We start from the raw sequence: 6,000 nt of genomic DNA on the forward strand, positions 1-6,000 counted from the left end.
AAGTGCTGGGATTACAGGCGTGAGCCACTGCACTCGGCCAAGCTGCAAGTGTTTTAATATTGCTTATCTTGAGGCCAGTGCTTGTTTAGCTGCTAGAGAAAAAAAAAATCTTATGGCAGTTAGAACATAGGTTATTTTTTAAGTATAAGAGTGCATGCTTAACCTTTGCTTTGCAAGGCTTTAGGTCTTATTTATAATTTTGTATCTTATTGCTACGAAAATTATTGCTTTTGTCAGTCTTATGATCTCTATTTTAACATTAATGTTGGTCAGTTTTTGGATCTAAACTGCAAAAGGGAGGGGATCTGAGCTGCCATGCTGTCATGGCTGGGAACTCACTTTTTAAGGTTTCTCTGGGGTTCCCTTGTCCAAGAGGGGGTCTGTTTAGTCAGTTGGAGGACTTAGGATTTTATTTTTAGTTCTCACCATATATGACCCAGTTTAAAGCATTTAAATTTTGGTGCTTATAACACTTGAAGATTTCTCTAACAAAATAAGATGATATGATAAGACTATGGTTGTATAATCTTTCTTCCTCCAAATGTTATTGGCATATTCATTGCAGTGAACAGTATGCCTTTCTTTGTTAAACACTGGTAGGAACTGTCTTATTAAATATTCTATATTTTGCTTTCCAAGTCTAAAGACATTCATAGTAAGCGCATTTTGCACTAAACGGCTCTTATTTAAAATGGACTTGGTTAGATTTTGAAATAATGAAATGTCCCATGCTTTGGATTAAAGCTTTCTCTGTCTGAAATTTTCCTTAGAAGAGGCATTTTTAAATAGAAGTGTTGTCTAATTACAGGCCCAATTTCTCCAGCTTGGTTTATGCCAATATGTTTTTGAAAGAAGTTTACGATTATTTTGTGAGGCCCAGTGTTTAAACAGTTTTGGTTTTATTTTTCTAATTTGCAGGCACAGGCTCACCATTCACAGGGAAAGACAACTTTCTAATTATTGATTTAAAGCTGTTTCTTAAGCCTTAGGTTTTCCCTAGTAATGCAGCTCATAGCAGTGCAGCAGTTTGTGTGTCTACTCAGCTTGCTGGATTTAAGGCAAAACTTTAATGGGCTGGCCAGTGTCAACCTCCTCAGATTCTCTCTTTGGGCTTCACTGTGCTTGCACTCTGTCAAGCAAAACAGGATCAAAACTTGTCCTATGTTACCAGGCGCTCCTCTTGAAATTCCTTTGGAATCCTATGATGGCTCATTGGTTTACTGTAAGAGATGTCAGGGATATTCTTGTTTTCTTTTTGTATTTGCATATTCTTATTTAGCTGAAAGATATACAAAGACTGCAACTTTAGGCAGAGGTGAATGATAATAGCTGGAAATTGGGAAAGCTAGGTTAAGAGCGCCTGAAATAAATATCACAATAGTAAGATGGAGAACAATGCAAAATCAGCAAAGAAATGTCCACATAATAAGGGATTTATTAAGCAAATAAACTCATGATTATTTTTTAAATTTTAACAGAAGAATGACTGGAAGAATATTTACAATTACTGGAGGAAAGGCAAATTACAGAACATGCATCTTTTACTTTTTTTTTTTTTTTTTTTTTGAGACGGAGTCTCACCCTATCTCCCAGGCTGGAGTGCAGTGGCACAATCTCGGCTCACTGCAACCTCTGCCTCCCACGTCAAGCAATTCTCTGCCTCAGCCTCCCGAGTAGCTGGGGTTATAGGCACATGCCACCACGACCAGCTAATGTTTGTATTTTTAGTAGAGACGAGGTTTCACCATCTTGGCCAGGCTGGTCTTGAACTGTTGATCCCATGATCCACCTGTCTCGGCCTCCCAAAGTGCTGGGATACTGAGTTTTGGTTGTTGTTTTGTTTTGAGATGGAGTCTCACTCTGTTACTCAGGCTGGAGTGCAGTGGCACAATCTTGGCTCACTGCACCCTTCACCTCCTGGGTTCAAATGATTCTCCTGCCTCAGCCTCCTGAGAAGCTGGGACTACAGGCACCTGCCACCATGCCTGGCTAATTTTGTATTTTTAGTAGAGATGGAGTTTCACCATGTTGGTCAGGCTGGTCTTGAACTCCTGAGCCCAAGTAAGCCACCTGCCTCAGTTCCCAAAGTGCTGGGATTCCAGGCATGAGCCACCGTGCCCAGCCAACACTGAGTTTTATATATTGCAAGACAGTGCTATTCGGGGGTTAAGAGGAGAAAAATACACTCCACTTAGTACTGGTCAAAGTATTACCAGAGAAGTATATCCTGCTTTATGTTTCATAATGTAAGGCATTTACATGTCAAGGCATTTTACAAAGCTAACTAAATATTGCCAGATATATTACCCAAATGGAAATAAGCAAAAGAAATACTGGGTTGACATACAGTACAGGGCTAGTCTTGACTTACTATTTACAAACTATTTCCTAATTCTGTAGGGGCAGAGACTAACTTGTAGATACAACTGAGTTCATTATTCATAGTAGTTATGTTCTATGAAGTTGCCATGGGCTGGGCACGGTGGCTCACACCTGTAATCCCAGCACTTTGGGAGGCCAAGGCGGGCGGATCATGAGGTCAGATTGAAGCCATTCTGGTTAACACGGTGAAACCCCGTCTCTACTAAAAGTGCAAAAAAAAATTAGCCGGGCCTGGTGGCGGGCGCCTGTAGTCCCAGTGACTTGAGAGGCTGAGGCAGGAGAATGGCGTGAACCCAGGAGGCGGAGCTTTCAGTGAGCCAAGTTTGTGCCACTGCACTCCAGCCTGGGCAACACAGTAAGACTGTCTCAAAAAAAAAAAAAAAAAAAGTTGCCATGAACACTGAATTAGCAAATATTGAATCATTTCTTCTATGGCAAATATAAGCCTCAAGATACAAAATTTTTGTCAACTGATCAACACATAACCTTGTTTCATGTGTATTTGAAGACACACACACACACACACACACACACACGTATATATAGCTATATATATTTGATATAGTTGATATAGTTGATTAACATTGAACTCATGACCAGCAGTACTATAACTAATGCCAGAACAAAACTTATCTAACACACATTTTCTTTTAAAGGCCCATCACAGATTTCTTGCACTTAGGAACATTAAACAACCCTTCAGCACTATGTTTGAGGGCCATTTAAAAACAATGAAATCACCAACAAAAAGCACAAAAATGGAAAAAAAAATGGCACTATACGGATGGCAAAGGGACATTTGGTTACAGTACGAGAGCTGAAACAGGAAGGTAGTGTCACCTCTTTCAAACTCACTTATGAATTGGCACATCAGGCAACTCAAATTTTTTGCTGCTCTATGCATGGCCTCAAAGGAGCACGAAAGTGTGTTGAGTATTAATTTGGGGGTTACAAATAAACTGTAGTGAGTAAGCAATTTCACAGATACGGGATCTGTAAATAATAAGAATTGACTATATTTGTCCAGTAGGGATACAAATAATTTTTAACCAGAGGAACAGAACCCCAAGGGTTATATATTTGGCCCTGCTAGAGCGTTAACCAATTCTAAATCTTAGGCCAAGATCAAACTGGTTTGCCAATATAAGTCTAGTTTCTCAACTACTCTGAACTGGTTTTAACATCTCATGGATTCCCTTATTAATTGAGGAATACTATTGACATGTGCTCATTTTATATTTTTCTGAGAGTCATGTTTTTCACAATTTGAAATTTGAACTTTATAAATTTTCAGAGGCCGAGACACTGAGACAACATGCCCATAACTACTAAATAAGGAGGTTGAACTATAAAAGTTCTAATGTCCTTTTTTTAGCTCTAGATTCTGCAATTTTAGGAGAATGGGTAAAGGATGATTCAAAATTATTTAAACTATATTAATTGTAATAAAATTTGTCAAATATTTTGACTTTAGTTCATTAACATATTCTAGCCTCAATCTATCTAGCCTGATACTACTATTAGTATAGTATCAGAAAAGAAAAAAACTCTCTTAAAATCAAAACGAAAATAAGCCATCTAAATAATCTACAGAGAGTAAAACAAGATTATTTAAATCATTATCTGGTAAGAGATAAAAATTTGTCCAGTCTTAACGGTGGTTATATTTGGAATCAAGAAAAACAACTGTCTTTTTGTCACAGGATTTTTTGCCTTTTGTGATTTCAATAATTGCTTCATCAAGTAAATCTATATAGTCCCCCATTGAATTAACAGAGGGAAATGAAATTATGCTGATGGTTTCTTTCTTTCTTTCTTTTTTTCTTTTAAGCTTTCATTGCCAGGCAACTTAGAGTGAAATTTGAGGCTCAGCTATAATAACTATATTACACAGTTTTTCAAGACCTATGCCTTTATGGGCCTTTTGCCTGTCCTAATCTTATTTATTATTGATACTATTTATTTATAATATAAACTGAGTAATATAAATTTATTTATAAAATAGTATATATATAATTTAATTATAAGTTCACTATGATTTTTAAATAATTTTCTCAGTCCTGGGTTTTAAACTCCTATATCTATTTTACTCTTTTATTATACATGTCTTTTGTGGTCACCTATACAAGTCAAGCATTGGAAGGAAAAAACATTCTACTCCTTTGTGGAAGGAGGCAGGGTATACACAGGAAAAATAGACAAATAAAGGAAATAAAGAAAAAAAAACATTAAATTGTCCTTTAGCCAGAAAGGAAATGAGCCATTGTTGTCCGGAAGGCAGAACAAAATGACTATGACTTCTTACATATGAGGCCATCATGGTTGTATTATCGTAAATCAGAGTGACCTCAGACAACTAGTGCAATGGATTATTGCCAGAAGAAAGGCTTCAGGCCAACAATTTCTTATACCCAGCATGATGAAGGATAGAAATTGTAAAAGGTGGCCGGGCGCGGTGGCTCACGTGTGTAATCCCAGCACTTTGGGAGGCCGAGGCGGGTGGATCACAAGGTCAGGAGATCGAGACCATCCTGGCTAACACGGTGAAACCCGGTCTCTACCAAAAATACAAAAAAATTTAGCCGGGGGTGGTGGTGGGCGCCAGTAGTCCCAGCTACTCGGGAGGCTGAGGCAGGAGAATGGCGTGAACTCGGAAGGCAGAGCTTGCAGTGAGCCAAGATCGTGCCACTGCACTCCAGCCTGGACGACAGAGCGAGATTCCGTCTCAGAAAAAAAAGAAAAAAAGAAAAAAAAGAAAATTGTAAAAGGTCCCACTAACTTTTATGGGGAGAAAAAAGTAAAACACCCTATTTCTCAGGACAAACTTCATATTCTGACACCAGAAAAGTCATACCAAAAAATTAAGACTTTTCCACCTGCCATATGTGACCCACACCACCTCCCTTACCTCCAAGAGTCATGAAAAGCCTTGGAATAATGCCAAAATTATTCAAAGCTATAATTGTTTTTTAATTTGGAACTACAAAAATGAAGATTAACTGCAGTGTGATGACAAGCAGTAGAGGTGGCTCTATCCTTCAAAACAGTGGGAATAATTAGTGTCTTAGTAGAGAGGGACTACAGCCTCAATGTCCCAAGGCATTAGTGGGGGCAGGGAATTATGAGGAGATGGAAGGAAAGAAGAAGTCTGTCTTTTTAAAAATAAATGTTTTATACAAAATAAAATAATGTTTTCATATTTCAAAAGCAGAATGTGCTAATTTTTAGAAAATTTTGAAAAATTTAACAACGTTCACAGATGAAAGTAATAACCATTTGCGTCATCACCACTCAAGAGAGAACCCACCCTAACATTTTACTCTAAGTACTTTATGAGCCTCTAGTCTTCTAATCTTTGCTGATATATGCATATCTTCCCTCTCTAAGAATCTATCGCATTACAAAAAGGTCATTTGAATAGGGAACCATAATTTCACAGAAAACAACGAGTAAACATTTGATTGAAACTTGACTTTTAAAAGAAGCAGGCCAGGTGTGGTGGTTCATTTCTGTAATCCCAAGCACTTTGAGAAACAGGTGAAAGGATTGCTTGAGCCCAAGAGTTCAAGACAAGCCTGGACAACATGGCCAAACCCCGTCTCTACAAAATCACCAAAA

Source organism: Papio anubis, chromosome 2 (assembly GCF_008728515.1).
Source record: "Papio anubis isolate 15944 chromosome 2, Panubis1.0, whole genome shotgun sequence".
Lineage (NCBI taxonomy): Eukaryota > Metazoa > Chordata > Mammalia > Primates > Cercopithecidae > Papio > Papio anubis.